This window comes from Lytechinus variegatus, chromosome 15, assembly GCF_018143015.1.
Source record: "Lytechinus variegatus isolate NC3 chromosome 15, Lvar_3.0, whole genome shotgun sequence".
NCBI classification, from domain to species: Eukaryota; Metazoa; Echinodermata; class Echinoidea; order Temnopleuroida; family Toxopneustidae; genus Lytechinus; species Lytechinus variegatus.
In genome coordinates this window covers 15,332,789-15,350,074 of record NC_054754.1, presented here as the reverse complement: position 1 = coordinate 15,350,074, position 17,286 = coordinate 15,332,789, and positions in this window count along the sequence as shown.

Genomic DNA, 17,286 nt, shown 5'->3' with positions numbered 1-17,286 from the left:
ATAACCAATATAGTGGTATATGTATATACACCCATCAAAGAAATTTGATTTAATAAATGGAATAAGAATGATAAATAGCAAAAAACTTATGGAAGTGGTTTTGGAAAAAGGGTGAAAATGTAATTGATTAATTTAGAATCAAAGTCAACTTTCAAAAAGTTATCTATACAGTTCGTCTGCCAAACTCTGTTTCATATATAAAGTTATGAAATCATGAGTTTTAACAAATTTCATATAACAGGGCCTGTCTATATCTTACATGGGTGATATCTCAATGGAGAATCGATGTTGCACCTTCATGAATTCTTTTTATGTATTTGTCTATTTGCCCAGTTATTGCAGAATTGCTTGGAGGGGGGGGGGGGGGGGGGGGCTTCAATAGATATATACAAGATATTGTGACATTTGATAAAATGAAAAGGAATAAAATAATGTAATAATATACATATATGATTTTTAGAGTTGAATCTCATAGGTGGATCACAAAAAAGCCATATGGAGTCAAGTATGTTTTTATTAGGCTCTTATAAGGAAATGAAAACAAATTAAACAGGAATAATAAGTTCTAAGTGTCACTGGTTTGTCTGTACAAACCACCTGTGTAGTGTGCATAAAACGTTTTATGCAAAATTTGCCAAGCTTGAAACCTTCTCATTAACATCCCACTTTGATGAATTTTCCATGGATATGTTTGTTTTTATTTTGGCCATTTATTTACCTCGACTTCTTAATGGGATGGTCTAAAATCATATGGATATAAATTGGAATAAAATCAAACCTCTATAAGAATGTTTCATATTTGACATGTTCCGTTTAAAATTTTGAAGGAATTCTTTTCTTTTCAATCAGCCAAATCATACTCTAGATCATCACTCAAGATTTTACATCTTTTGCACATTTTTTTTCTTCAAAACTCGGTTTGCTCATTTTGAGATGTATATATTGCATAAATTTCTATTTCAAATTGGCGTGTGTATCTTGTAATTTCTATTTTTTTTGTTAGCTATATAGAATTCAATTTCTCTCTCCACCTTCCTGGGTGAATTGTAGTCTAGAAATAGTTCCATGCTGTGACCCCTCCTCTCTCTCTCTCTCTACTCTCCCTCTCTTACTCTTCCTCCTCCTCCTTCTTAAAGGGATGGTCTGGGCTAAAAGTATTTATAGCTTAATAAATAGAGTAGAATTCACTGAGCAAAATGCCGAAAAAATTTCATCAAAATCGGATAACAACAAAGTAATTGAATTTTAAAGTTTAGCAATATTTTGTGAAAACAGTCGTCATGAATATTCATTAGGTGGGCTATTGATGTCACATCCCCACTTGTTCTTTTGTACTTCATTATGTGAAATTAGGTTTATTCAATTTTTTTCCTCCAAGAACTAGAAAAATTGGATTGACAACTGATTTAGTGCACTAGATATTTATTGCTGCAACTTATTTCATTTTAAGGGAGACATATTATCCACACAAGTATGAAAAATTTTATGTAATAACATAAGAAAACGGAAAGTGGAGATGTGACATCATCGGCCCACCTAATAAATATTCATGACGACTGTTTTCACAAAATATTGCTAAAATTTAAACTTCAATAACTTTATTTAATTGTTATCTGATTTTGATAAAATTTTTAGCATTTTGCTCAGTGAATTCTACTCTATGTAATACGATATATTTTCAGCCTGGACCATCCCTTTAATACTTTTATCCTTGCGAACCTTACCCCTTACCCTCTCGGTCCCAGCATCCTACCCCCTTTCTAACATCTTTTCATGCAATGAATTTTGATAGAATGGAGAAAAGTTCCACGTTTTCAGATAAACCAACTTTCCAAAACTCAGATGTTTGGAGACTAGATGACTATTTCGGCAAATTACAGAAAACCCTGGATTACAACTTAATGTTGGTTTGGGGGAGGATAGTCCTATATTGGCAAATAGTCTTGAAAAATGGTGGTGACTTTACACAAAGCCATACCCCAAGTGCTGAGGTTTTCAGCACAAATCTATACACCAAACTATAAGTTATAAAGTCCAGTTTATGCAAGCTAAAATTTACAACATACAATAATGAGGCAATTCTGATTTTTTTTCTCCAATTCATGAGTTTTATTCAGCATTTCAAGAACAGAAAAACATCACAAATTGCATTTCCAAGTATGCATGTAAAAAAAAAAGAAGCATGTACAGAATCCATTTCTCATTTACCTAAGAATTACCTGAAATTCATTATAGATACATAATGAATTCATAATGAATTCATCAATATCAATAAATGTTTTCACATTTAAGGACTTCCCTGTTGTGGTCAGCAAGCATCACTCATGATACCTTGTTTCTTTATGATCTGGTCGATACCCCAACATAAATAAATATTGAATAGTACATTGTCAAGGTTAACTGCTGGGCCCTGTCTTGCAAAGAATTACGATTGATATGATCAACTACAAGTATATGGAATCCATCAACATCATATTTTTCAGGAAATTTGCAAGATGATGTCCTTGGTAAAACAAGGAGAAGCACAAATAATTTTCAAGAAAACAATGAATGTATGATTATACATCAGGGGCCCGTCTTACAAAGAGTTGCAATTGATCCGACCAATCACATCTATGGACGGACAGCAACTTCAACATCTAAAATGCATGGATGTTCAAAATGTTTTCTAGATATGACGTAACTTACATAAATTCATTGTGTAACATGGCAGATCACACTCCAAGAGCAGTCCATCCCTTTAATGGAGTCACTCGAAGAATCCAAAGTATTTTATAATGCCTTTTTGTGGTCATCATTGTAAAGGGGAAGTATTACTAATCAGATATATAACTTCACTTTTCAAAATAGTCATTAGAGTTTGCAGAAATCAGCTCTCAAAAATGATTTATTTTCTTGCCATATTTCTGCCTTCAATCGGTCCTCTTGCGAGCTCCAGCTGAGTGACGTCACACAATGAGCGTGAGCAGCTGAGCTGACAGCAGCCCATTGAAGACGATCTTTCCAATCAGCGTTTTTTTGCTCTTAGAATTGTTTATTCCTCACAAGATTGGTCTTGTTATATAGATAAAAGTTTGAATTTACTGAACAGTGAAATAAAGCGCACATTTAACGTATTTTGGTAACCGATATTTAGCTTAGAAAAAATGATTTTTTTTCAAGAAATATATTTGAATAAACAAAGCATATTTTCACTTAGAAATCACACTTGCGACAAATTGATATTATAATCAATATAAAGCATAGACATTCTTCGTCACGACTGAAAAAAAAATTATGAAATTTCATTACGTAACAAAGTCAGGAACCACAAAATAACATGGCAATATCCATCGCGAAATGATTGAAATTGCAGTTGAATTGCCGAAACATGATTAGCCCACAGCGGCGAGCGGACTTTGTTTGATATATCTTAAAAGCACACCACAATCTAGGGAGTGGTCTATGGCCAAACGTGTTGGACATCGTTTTGTCGTGTGCGAGGACCCTGGTTCAAAACTCGGATAACCTTGGTTATTTTTTTTTATTCCTTCTCGTCCCTACCCAGCTTTTTTTTCTTGTGAAATCCCATTCAGACCTGTATTTATCAAATCTTATTTAATTGCTGCTTTTGATTTTCAAGTTCTTGATTAGATTCTACTCTTATTTGGGATGGGAGGGGTACAGGATGACTTAAAAGTCAAGTCCACATCAACTAAAAATTATTTGAATAGAGTAATTTCCCTTGCTGTTTTTACTCAAAACAGTCACAAAACAATGATATGCAAATTAGTGTTGTCACATCACATTCGTTTCTAATTTTTTTGTGGCATTTTGTTTTTTAATTCTTTGCAGATTTGAGTATAGGAATTTCTTCATCCGAACACAATAGGTTACATTTACGGAACTGTAACTCTAAATGTTATTTGGAGGAATTAAAATCCCTCTGAAAATTTTTCAGAAAATAAATAGAAAATTAAATATCAAATCTACATGTCATGTAAATATATCAAACAACAAAATACAAAAGAACTTAGTGCGTGTGACATAACGGTTAGTGTAATTTGCACATCGACACAGATGAGCATATCATCGTTTTATAAATTAGGCAAAATTTCTCAATGTTAGAGTAGTAATTATATAAATTTGAATCAAAGTTTTTATGAAATTTCCTGCAATATCTTATTTTTCTTTAAATTCAAATGAATTTTTGATTGTGTGGACTTCTCCTTTACTCTTAATGTAGGGAATGCATAGCAATATTTATCCAGAAACAAAATTGTCTTAAAATATGCAAATCTGTAATTGGGCACATGTTCACTTTTCTTTCATCCAGGCCACTTCCTCACACCCACCAGGCTTACAGTCTTAGAACAAAAAAAAATGATGAACCATCACACAACAGCACACAACATTCAGTGCTTCACAATAAATATTTCACTTCTGTTCATACATGTACATGCAATAAATATTGTGGAAAACAAATAAAAGGCGTACCCATATTCAAATACCGTTTAAAAGGACAAATATATTATACCTTTCGAGAAAAATCAGCACGTTAGATATCTGATAACAAAACACAAATATGGGGCACTGCAAGAAACTTATGTTCCATTGCAAATCAAGCGTAAGTCTTAAATTCAAATTCAAGCGTAATAAGGTTGAGTTGCAATAGCAGTTCAACTACATGTACATGTTTGTCTTTAATCAAAGGACTTACCCTTGATTTGGGACGTGTGATTGATTAGAAAATTTCTTGCAAAATGCCCTAATAACATTAAAATTGTTTTTTTCGTTTTAAGTTGTGTGTTCTTATTTTCGACAAGCTGTATTCCTGTCCAAGTCAATTTTTTTAGTTCTCTCCAAAACTGTGCTCAAAATCGTTTCCAAGATCGATAAAGATAAATTTTCTGTTGCATCATTATCAGTCCAAAACTTGCATCGTAGCTCCTGGAAAGAGTGAAAAAAAAATGGCTATATCCAAATCAGTGAGAAGACATGATGGAATCTCCCAGATTGAAGTAGCGAGCAGAGACCAGAAGTCACCAGAGTCAGCAAGTGTGCAGATCTGTGTGTAGAAGAGAGAAAAAATAAAGAAATAATTTAAATAATCAAATCAAAGTATGAATTTCATTATCTTGATGATTGACGACGTGCGGTGGCATGTAATTCCCGGTCAACAACAAATAATAGTAGGTTTAGACACCTGAAAAATTCCACTCAGAACACTGGTGCTCTACCTCAACGCTCAAGTGATGTTTGTGTAGGCCCCACTCTACTTACCACTTAGCGGTAGTGAATCACTTGAGGTACGGTACTCTGTGTCATTACAAAGAGTGCATTTATCTTCATTGTTTTATGTTGAAGGCACTACGCATTCATATGTAGAAGCACTCTAATCAGAAAGAAACACCAGACTCTAGTTTTGGCCAGGAATCAGCATGATCAGGGTAACCACTGCTGAAAATTTGTCTTGCTTCATGACATCGGCATTATGGTGATATAATTCTGTGTATCTGGATGTATACGATACAGGGCCCTCCTGAGCATAAACGCATTGGGTACTAGACCTGTGTATAATAAAAACTTAAACATTTGGCCTTATCGTGAAAACATTCGGCCTTATCGTGAAATTTGGTGTTTGTGCGCTCGTTGTGTACAAAGTCAATGGGAGTGGATCACCGCCGTTGACGAAATAAACGGCAGTGAATGGACTGGGGACAAAAACTACGATAATGCCAAACATTCCTCTGAAACAGCATATTTTCAGCCATGGTCCATGCCAGTGCTCCTAAATAATTTAATCGCCTGAGTCCTGACCAGTTTATTTAGAAATCTGACTGAAGTCTTTGTGAAGAAAAATCTGCTGGAATTGTGCAAAAACATTATTTCTAAAATAAAGACTTTTTAATTTTAATAGTAGTCATGCCAAAATGCATGATTCTAAAATTATATCAGATCTGTATCTGTCATCTGACCTGAATGCATCGTCAGAACAAGTACAGACTACAGTTTCCAAACATGCTTACCTTGACTTTTGACTGGATCAAACAGCGTAACCTGCATCGGCAGCAAGTGAATGGGACCGTACAGCTTGGAATCAGAGCAACACAACGAAGACTGTCGAGTGGACAAAATCGGTCTTTCCAGTTCATAATTCAATAAAAATGGACAAAGTAACACAGTTCTGGTTCTCTTATAGTCTGAAGATGTCGAAATCGGATATCACAACACATGAAGAAAACGGTAAATTCGAAGAAAAATAGAGACCAGGAAGGTGTATCAGTGTATTATGCACAGAGAGATAGTGTGTAGTCGATCATGTGACGTCATTATTCTCGACTGTTTTCGATCGCGTGAATGTCTGCCTGGGGGCGGCTGGGGGGCTGAGAAGGGTCTCTATTAATGTCATTTCTTGCATTTCCACAACATCTGTAAGACTTTTTAGTGACATATTTGTGTATAAAAAGACAAGACCTTTCCATTCATATATAATTTGTCTATAATCATCACTTTCGTGAATTTTCTTTGTGTGTATCCTTTAATGTAATCCCCCTCCTAAAGAGTGGATTACTCCCAAACAGGGTTCTGTGTTGAGTTGCGTCACAACTGGCGTTGTCAGCAGGATTATTCTATCAACTCAGACACCAAACCCTGGCTACTAAGGACAATGGAGAAACAGCCTGTACCCAAGACAGAGTCTGTCCTGTAACTTCTAGAGTAACCTGATGACTGTTGGGAGCTGATAATACCTTGAAAGAACTGACTTTAATTCTCCCAATATCACGGCCTGTCGTGCAAGATCACCTTTTATTCTTCAGTGACTGCCATCGCGTACTATCCTGGACTATAGATCAAGTGATACCTTGCTCAATGGTGACGAAGAACTATTGTTTGACAGAGAATTAAAAACTCTAACTTGTCAGGATTGTTTGATTGCTAATGAATACATATGAGATAGATCAGTTCAGGAAGTATTTTATCTAGATTGTATTTTCGCAACCAGATGAATAACGTGTTTTTAATATTTCTGTCATATGTTGCTTAAGTCATTAACCAAATATTGAGCTGTATTTTATTATTCCTTCTAGTATTGTCTCCTTTAACCATGGCTACAAAAATGAAAGAGCGTTTGTCAGAATTGGAGACCCTTGTGGAAACCATGAAGCATGCTATGGAACTGAAGGCACAGGAGACTGACAAAGCAAAGGCAGAAGCAAACGCTGTTAAAGAAGAGTTGTTGAAACTGTGTGAAGGCATGGGAGAAAATGGAGAAGACAATGTGTCAGAATTGTCCTCCAGCCCTCTGCCACCTTCAGACCACACCTTGCCAAGAGCTGTCTACATCACCGCTGAGCGGAAGCTAGAGAGATTTAGCGGGCGACCTGAGAAGCCGGGAGATTTGTCAGCAGAGGATTGGATTGAGGATGCCGAGATGGTCATGGCATCCAAGGGCCTACAGGGTAAAGAGCAAGCAGCTTTCTTATTAGAACATTTATCAGGAAATGACCATCGTGAGATCCTGGGAAGAAGGGTTGAGACAAAGGGATGTCCACAGAAGATCTTTGCAGTGCTCTTAAGGGTTTTCAGTGACAGCACAAACTTGCCGCAGCTTCGGCAGAAGTTCTACAGTTATAGACAATCGGAAGGAGAGGATATCATATCCCTTTCCCTTGAACTTGTAAGGCTGTTTGATCGGATCATCGCTTTGGATCCTTCCCTGAGGGACTCAAGGGAGAACAAGCTAAAGGATCATCTTGCAGAGGCTATGAGAGAAGAGGCCGTTGAGATGGAACTTCGAAGATTGATTGCCGATAAACCTCAGTTGTCATTCTTTGACACAAGAGATCACCTCATGAGAATTCTTGGCAGGGATCGGGTGAAGAGCAAGAAGGAAACAGTCGTAAGGGAGAACACAGTTGAGGATTTTGGGAATATCATAAAAAAACAAGAGGAGCAAATCGCAACTCAGCAGGCCCAAATCCAGTCTTTGCTGTCATATCTTCAATCAAAGCCAAGAGGATGCTTCCAAAGAGATATGGCCTGCTGGAATTGCAATAAGACGGGTCTTTTCAGGCGTAATTGTCCCTTACCACCTAGAGTTGTACCTCCTACACAGACACACCCTCCCCAGCCGACAGCAGGAGCTGCAGCAAATGGACCATCCTCAAAACAAACACCTTTAAACTAGCTGGGCCTTCCACTGAGAGCCGGGTGGTGGGCGAGGCGAGAGCAGAGGTAGGCTCTATAATTAAGCGTGCTGTGGGGAACTGCCCAGAGGTGAGGCTCAAGCTTGGTGATACAAGAGTGGAATGCCTGATTGACACAGGTGCTGAGGTTTCAACAATAACAGAGAAATTCTACAAAGAGAATTTAGCTCTTGGCTGGGAGCTGACAGATGTGTTGGAGTTCATACAGGTTTCCGCATCACAAGGCACAGACATCCCCTACCTCGAGTACGTTGAGCTTAAACTGAGTGCCTGGCATCATACATTTCATCAAATGGGGTTCTTAGTTGTGAAAAACCCTGTTAATACCCCAGTAGAAAGAAGGAAAATAGAACTCCCAGTAGTGCTTGGATCAAATATAATGCGTGATGTTAGAGCACAACTGCAGGATATCTATGGAGATAACTTCTCCCATATACTTGCTGGACGCGAAGATGGGCAGGACATTCTACTCCGTGCAGTTCAGGTGTATAAGCCAAACACTAGCCTTGGAACAGTGAGAGTAGCTGGGAATCATGCTCTGCTTGTCCCTGCGAGAACAATAAAGGGTCATGTTCCTCTTCCTTGCAGAAGCAACATCGAAGTGTGTTACTGGAACGGCACGTTTTTCATGTAGCAGAGCTTCCTAGAGGTGTAGCATTGGGAGCAGCCTTGGTCACTCTCAATGAAAAGGGGAGAGTACCAATCCAGATTGCCAATTTCAGTGACAAAGATGTGTACCTCCAACCAAGAATGCCGGTCGCTGTGCTAAAGTCTGCTGCCATTATTGAGGATAACGTAGATGACATAACAGATCTAGTATCTAAGGTGGATGTCGGCGATCTCAACCAAGTCCAACAAAAGCAACTCTACTCGGTCCTTTCTAAGTACAAGGCAAATTTCAGTAAAGATGAAGATGATATTGGCTATTGTGACTTAGTTAACCACAAGATTGTGACCGAAGACGACAGACCAGTAAAGATACCCTACCGGAGGATTCCTCCACATCATTGGGACGAAGTTCGCGATTACCTCAAAAAGTCATTAGAGAGGGGAATCATTCGAGAATCTTCCAGTCCATATGCATCCCCCATCGTCCTAGTAAGGAAAAAGGATGGGAAGCTGAGAATCTGTCTGGACTACTAGCACATGGCTTTAACCAGCTGCCAATGGCTCCGGAGGACATTGAGAAGACGGCATTTAGAACCGGAACTGGAGGGCTGTACGAGTATACAAGGATGCCATTTGGACTTTGTAACGCGCCTGCAACCTTCATGCGTGTTATGGATAAGGCGTTTGGAGATCTCAACTTTCAGTCTCTTCTTGTGTATCTTGATGATATCTTGATATTTGGTTCTACTTTCGAGGAGACCCTACAGAGGCTTGAGACTGTTCTTTCACGTCTAACCACACTGAACCTGAAGGTGAAACCTGAGAAGTGCCAACTATTCCGGAGAAAGGTAAACTACTTAGGACATGTGGTAACAAGTGAAGGGACAACACCAAACCCGGAAAAGATAAGGGCTGTACAAGAATGGCCAAGGCCAGAGACGGAGAGAGAACTTTGTGGTTTCCTTGGGCTTTCGGGGTACTATAGAAGGTTTGTGCAAGGATATGCTCAAGTGGCCGCCCCCCTTCACAACATCCTGAAGCTGCCTGATGACCAAAAAGGAAGCTCAAGAAAAAAAAAGACATGGTCGACCAAGAGACATTCAGCCACACTGGAACCAAAATTGTGAAGATGCTTTCCTTGCCCTTAAGGGGGCACTGACCTCACCCCCTCTCCTTGGATACCCCGACTTCAAGCTCCCTTTCACTCTGGAAACCGATGCTAGTTACCTGGGTCTGGGAGCTGTCCTTTCCCAGCAGCAAGAGGGCAGGAATATTGTTGTGGCATATGCAAGCCGGAGCTTAAAGCCGAACGAAAGAAAGATGGACAATTACTCAAGCATGAAATTAGAGCTACTTGCTCTTAAATGGGCGATCACAGAAAAGTTCAGGGATTTGTTGGTTGGTGCGGAGTTCATAGTCTACACAGACAATAATCCCCTCAGTTACCTGATGACATCTGCCAAGCTTGGGGCGACAGAGTCAAGATGGGTATCAGAGCTTGCTCATTTCAGATTAAAAATCAAGTACAGAACAGGAAAATCGAATGGCAACGCAGATGCCCTAAGTAGGAAGAAAGATCATGGTCATGAGCCCACCATGGCGAGACTGGAGGAAGCAGTTGTTACTGTTCACCCATTTCAACGGTAAACCGAGGGTGTGAGTCCTACCCCACTACCTCCTGAAGTTTGTCAAGGAATTTATGATGGTGTTACTGAGGCTTTGCTCAATGAAATCTGCACAAGGTCAACGAATGTCCAGCCTAGATCAACATCCACCCTCCCTTCCCTTTCAAAAGTTGATTTACAACAGCGTCAGATGAGGATGTAGGCAGATTTTGTGTCTTATGGAGACAAGGACATCGTCCAACTCGCCGACAGGGAATGAAAGAGCCCAAGGCAGTGCGTAAATTACTGAAATGCTGGGACAAAGTAAGCGAACAGGATGGTGTCCTTTACAGAAATGTGCAACATGCCAATGATGATCTTAGGCAGTTATTACCCTGGGCCCGTATTCCATAAACGAGATAAGCATGCTTAAGTCAAAAATCTAAGCATTTTGTCTTATTTTTCTGTCTAAGACAAAACTCTTAGCCAAAACGCGTATTCCATAAAGAATTGGCTAAGAATTTTGTCTTAGAATTTGGCTAAGAGGTTTTGCGCAACTAAGACAGATATAGGGTGAATGGCTAAGTAACTTTTCTTAAAACTGCAGAGTCTGTATTTCATAAATACAACATGGCTAAGAATTTAGCCCTAACTTTAAGACAGCTGTGAGTTGTCTTAATTGTATTAGTTTCAAGGAATTTTAATTCAGCCAACAAAATTTTTAGAATTTATACCTATATTGCATTTCGAGCTCCTGCCTCATTTTTTAAAACCGATTTTCATGAAATTTTGAACACACATTGGTCTTAAGGTAAGGAGGTGGAAAATGTTTTTCTTTTTCAGAAATTGTGTTGCCATGGTAACAATATATTATGGCCAAAATTTTACCGTTTAAAATACTTCATTAATTTTCTACCAATTCTCATGAAAGTTGGCTCACACATTGGATTTGAGGAAAAGATGTTCAAGACACATTTATGCATGTGTCGGAATTTGTGTTGCCATAGTAACGGTATATATTGGCAAAAATTATGTATAAATCTTGCTGTTCCAACTACTTCCTCAGTTTTTAACCAATTTTCATTAAATGTGGCACAAACATTAGTCTTGATGTGAAGATGTGCAAAACATATTTTATGCCTATATAAAAAATTGTGTTGCCATGGTAACAAAAAAATCCAAAAATAAATGAAAATCTTGTGATTGAATTACTTTATCAGTTTTCAACTGGTCTATTCTCCTAAAAACTTGACATACACATTAGTCTTGAGTTGAAGATGTCTAAGACATATTTTTGCCTGTATAAAAAATCGTGTTGCCATGGTAACGAAATATTATTTAACGAAAATCTTGTAGTTCGAACTCCTTCATCTTTTTCAACCAATGCTCATGAAATTTGGCACACACATCAGTCTTGAGTTGAAAGTGTGCAAGAATATTTTTTGTCTGTATCAGAAATCGTGTTGCCAAAGGTAACAACATATTATATAATGAAATTAGGTGAAAATCTTGTGGTTTGAAACCCTTTTTAGTTTTCAACCAATTCTTATAAAAGTTGGCTCACACATTGATTTTGAGGTATAGATCTGCAAGACATAGTTATAGTCTATATTGGAAAATTTGTTGCGTGAACAAATTTTTCTGTGGCCGGTCGAGACAAGTATTTCCTAATAAAACCAATATTTCGCAATTGGTAGCGAACTGATATACAAATAAAAGAAATGTGATTAGACATGTGAGAATCAAAAACTATACCGAGATTACGACAAGAACTTGACAGATTTACAGTGAGGCCAGAAAATGAGATTGAGTCGATGTGGATTTTACTAAGATGTACCGGTACTTTGGAGCCAAAAAGAAGAAATTCACATTTGGCTGGATTCAACTTAATGCTAGATCCCTAGCCTGCTTCCTTTTTCAGGCCTACTGTGAGATAAACAGATATAGACTAGCCTACATTTACTATTTTTTAGAACTAGGCCTAGAATCTATATTTTGATAAAGTCTACAAGTCTCTAATTTAGATCTCGACCTAAAACTATTAACACCTAGATTGTTATAGTTCTACTTCTACTAGATCTAGATAGGGTCTAGCTTTTAGTCTTATTTTTCGTCTAGATCTAGGCCTACGTTAGAGATTCTAGATCAAACAGTAGACTAGTCTGACTAGATCAGCCAGTCCTAACGTTAGGGCTACCGGCTAGGCTAAAAATAGAATCCAGAATGAATAGAAGAAAGTATAGCCATAATAGGCTAGGCCGCCTAGACCTGAAGTAATTTTTTATATAAATCTAGGCCCCAGTCTAGACTGAGCTGTTGGTCTACTGTCTAGGCTTTACTTTTTAGGCCTGTTTTCTAGAAACCTAGATCTAAACAAACTCCCCAAATGTATAAATTAAGAACTCCTCCAAACAAACATATGGACCTAAAACAGAAGTAGACCTAGGCCTAGATCTACTTAGAATCTACATAGATGTCTAGGTCAGGACTAGGCCTAGATCTAAGTTTAGGCGTAGTTGGCAAGCAATGCATAGCGATAGGCCTAGCAGTAGCACTGTAGTCTGTAGACAGGAATAACCGTTGTTTCTGGGAATTTATTTAAAAGTTTCTGACATTTACTGTCATATCATTGGTGAGATTAGGGTCTAGGCCAACGTAATGTTGTTAGACTGTTGAGTGTCGTACTCGTAGTTTAGCTGAAAAACCAAAATACAGTCGGAGACAGAAGCTTTTGGTCTCGGGCTAGGCCTAACCGCCTAACTCTAGACTAAGTCAGATCTATTCTAGTACATGTAGGCCCTAAATCTATCCCTGTCCTAAGTAAGGCTAAGCCAGGCTAAGTAAGGCTAAGCCAGGCTAAGTCCTGAATGTTGTTCTAGGCCTAGGCCAATACTAATATAGGTCTATATGATGTATTAATATACTATTAGGGCCTATATAGCTTCAGTCTCGGTTGCTCCACTATGTCTATGGCATGCATTGCCACTAGAGTCTAGACTAACAAAGTTACGTTTTGCAGCCTTCATGAAACTAGGCCTAGGGCCTAGTAAAAAAAAGTAAAAAACACTGTTTAATTATCCTCCAAACAGACGGATATTATAGATCTAATTGGGCCTAGACTAGATCGAGGCCTAATGTTAGACCCAAGACTAGTCTCAAAAGTTTTCCCATAGGGGGCCTAGGTATACTTAGACTGAAGTTAGAGTAAAGATGTCGAGAAGAATATATTCAATTTATATTTTGACAAACAATACATGAAAAGTAATATATGGGACTGATACAGGAAAAAACTGTGCAAGTCACTCGGTTTGGGATTGAAATGTTTTGGTAATTAACAAAAATATAGATAAGTAGAATTAAAAATTCTTACCATATATGTGTGATGAATGCTCTTCTCTTACTACAATAGTTGTAATTAGTTCCAATAAAATCCAAATTTTTAAGAAAAAACAACTTTAGTCACATTTTTGCAAGTTTGTTGCAGTGACCTCTGCAGCAATTTATCATTAAGAAGGTCACTGAAGGTCATAGAATTTGAGACTTTGGCTTAGCCATATCGCCTGACTTGAGACAAATGTCTTAAAGTTTATAGAATATCGTTAGGGAAGATTTCTTAGACAAGCAAAATGCTAAGACAAATTGCTAAGACTTAAGCAAAAATCTTATCTCGTTTATGGAATACGGGCCCAGGTGCCTAATAGCCCAAGTGTTGAAGGCAATGCATGACGATGTAGGCCACCAAGCAGCAGAGAAGACACTTGCTTTAACCCAGAGGAGATGTTACTGGCCCGGGATGGCGAAGGACGTAGCAGACTTTTGTCAAAGGTGTGAACGCTGTACTTTGGCCAAAGCAGGGAAGCGACTTCATCCCACTATGGGTTCACTTATTGCATCAAAACCGTTGGAAGTACTAGCAATTGACTTTCCTGTCCTGGAACGAAGCAGCAACGGGTTGGAAAAAATTCACCCAGGCCATCTCTACACGTGACCAGAAAGCTTCAACTGTGCCCGTGTCCTTGTACGCGATTGGTTCGTTAGGTTTGGGGTTCCGCTGAGAATTCACAGCGATCAAGGCCGCAACTTTGAGAGTAAACTGATACAAGAGCTCTGCAAGATGTATGGGATAACGAAGAACCGCACAACCCCATACCACCCGGAAGGAAGCTGGCAATGCGAACGGTTTAACCGTACTCTTCATGACAGGTTGCGGACTCTTTCCCCTAAAATAAGCGAAAATGGCCGGAACATCTCCCAGAACTGGTCTATGCATACAACTGCACTCCACACTCTTCTACAAGGTATTCTCCTCACTATCTGTTCTTTGGCAGGGACCCAGTCCTACCCATGGATCATGTCTTAGGGCTTGTGTCGTCTTCTCAAACCGAAAATACAGAAGTTGAAGAATGGATTGCAGAACATCACGAGCGACTCAGTCAAGCTTTCCAAATGGCTTCTGAGAAAACAGAGGAGGCATTACGAAGGAGGGAATTGAGAAATGCCAAGGCCAGCGATGTTGATCTACCTATGGGAGCAACAGTTTTCTTAAGAAATCGTAGAGTACTTGGTCATAAAAAAATCCAGGATGTGTGGGATGCAGAGCCACATAAGGTCGTGAAACACCTTATCACTGGTGGTCATACTTACGTAGTGGAACCAGTAAATGTCGTGCAATCTTCCCCTCCCTACTTCAGTACATAACTTGGTGAGAAAATGAGATGGCTACAGCCCCCTCGAGAGGAGATTCAGCTGATGAAGTAAATGCTGAGAGTGTCATAGTCGACCAGCCGGCAGAGCAAAGACCTCGAAGGTCTTCCCGGATTAACGCTGGCTGCCATTCAAATCCTAACAATTTACCTTGGTCCACACTGGACGAAGCAAATATTGTCAATGGACATGACCAAAGTGTAGGAACAGCCATAGTTCGGTCAAGTCTAATGAGTTTTTTAATTACATTTTTATTGTTTTGTTCTTTTTCTGTAATCTGTTGTTTTTTAGTTAATTGGTGGGACAGCAATGCTCAAACAGGGAAGTGTGTAACATGGCAGACTACACTCCAAGAGCAGTCCATCCCTTTAATGTAATCCCCCTCCTAAAGAGTGGATTACTCCCAAACAGGGTTCTGTGTTGAGTTGCCTGTACACATCACTCCTGCAGTATGTTGTCAAATTCATCACAGGGTGTCATTCCTTCTTGTCATCTTATTTTGTTACACGTACCAGAGTGACAGTTGGTCTTAATCTTACCGTTATACATGCATTGTAATTCTTCTTGGAGGCTGCATAGCCAGGGTTTTTCCTTGGTGTTTACGAATAAAAAAGATTAAACGCAACAACTGCCTTTAGCGTGATTTATCCTGCGTCACAATCGTTTGCTTGACAATTTGGTATGTTCGCCTTTGTTTACTAAGGACATTTTGAAAATTTTATGCTAAGAAATTATAACACTGATAGATTTTCATAATGTTATTATTACCCTTCATTCTCACACGTCGAGCGCCTGACAAGAAGGCAGAAGGTCCCAATTTTATAAGTCTTTGGTATGACTCAGCCGGGGGATCGAACCCACGACCTTCCGTTCATGAGGCGGGCGCTCTACCACTAAGCCACCATGTCCGCATGCAGGGCCCTGGGAACCCTTTTTTTTACCGGAGGTACTAAAGTAAATTTGAGAAGCAAAAAAAAAAAAAAGGTATCACTTAAAAATGAAAAAAAATGGACAAGCAAGCAACAACCATAAAAGGGGGGGGGGGGGGGATTCACTACAAAATATAGGTCTTCTTGCTTACATTCTTCCCATTTTTTAAAAGCTATCCAGGATTCCTGGGGGTGCTGTCTACGGATAATAATACATGCAGCACCCCTAAGGAAAAGTTTGAGCACCCCCGCTTCCCAGGGCCATGTCTACATGTATTAACCATTTGATCTTGCCATTTAGTCCACTGCCCAGTTTTGTCTAATTTCAGTCAAGCTTTCATACGCATTTCATCTAAAATCAATTTGGTTTGACGCCACTTTTAAGTCTCCTAGATGAATAAGCCAGTTCGTAGTTCCTTTCTGCACATGATCAGAAGATTCTGCGTATGATCAGAGGAAGGACATTGGTGCTAAAGTGACATGGTGGTTTAAAGTTTAATGAGATAAGCACCGACTTCGATGTCTTGATTATTCATATATTCTTTTGAACTGTGTTTTTCATTCACATCCACAAAAAACAATGCATCCACGAATGAATAGTAAACTACACAGTTTGCCAAGTACATTGTACAACATCCTCTAATATGCATTCAAAGTAGAAATGCAACAAATGCCTTCATGGAGTGTTCAATGGTGTGCTATTCTAGTCACCTGGTCTATTCAATTTCTTTTTCCTGCTATGTAAGGCATGCATACATGCTATATTGCAATATATTGCTTTGAAATCTGCCTATCTTAATGAAAGAAAAGAAAAGGTCATTTGACCAAAATTGTCCATGAAGTTTCTACAAACTGGTCTATTACTTTGTATCCAAATTGTCATTTGGAAAAAAAAGCAATTAGTAGAAGTGGAAAGAATATCCAACTCAGTGTTAGACTGAGAATTAGACAAATTTTGTATAGACCAAGTTTAGACCAAACAACAATTATATCAAACTGAAAGTAGATAAAATCATGGTTTATATAAAGCCCTGAACATATATTACATCATACATGCCCACATTAATTATGTGAAATTGCTTCTTTTTCAATTTTTTTTTCCGAGAATCAAACAAGCATCCAGTATAAGCTTTAATACCATGTCCATATGATATGGACAAACAATCGATAGGATTCTAATGTTACAACTTTATTGTGGCATAATCATGGTTTGATTTCTATTCCATTTCAGCATTGTGTGAGACATTTGCA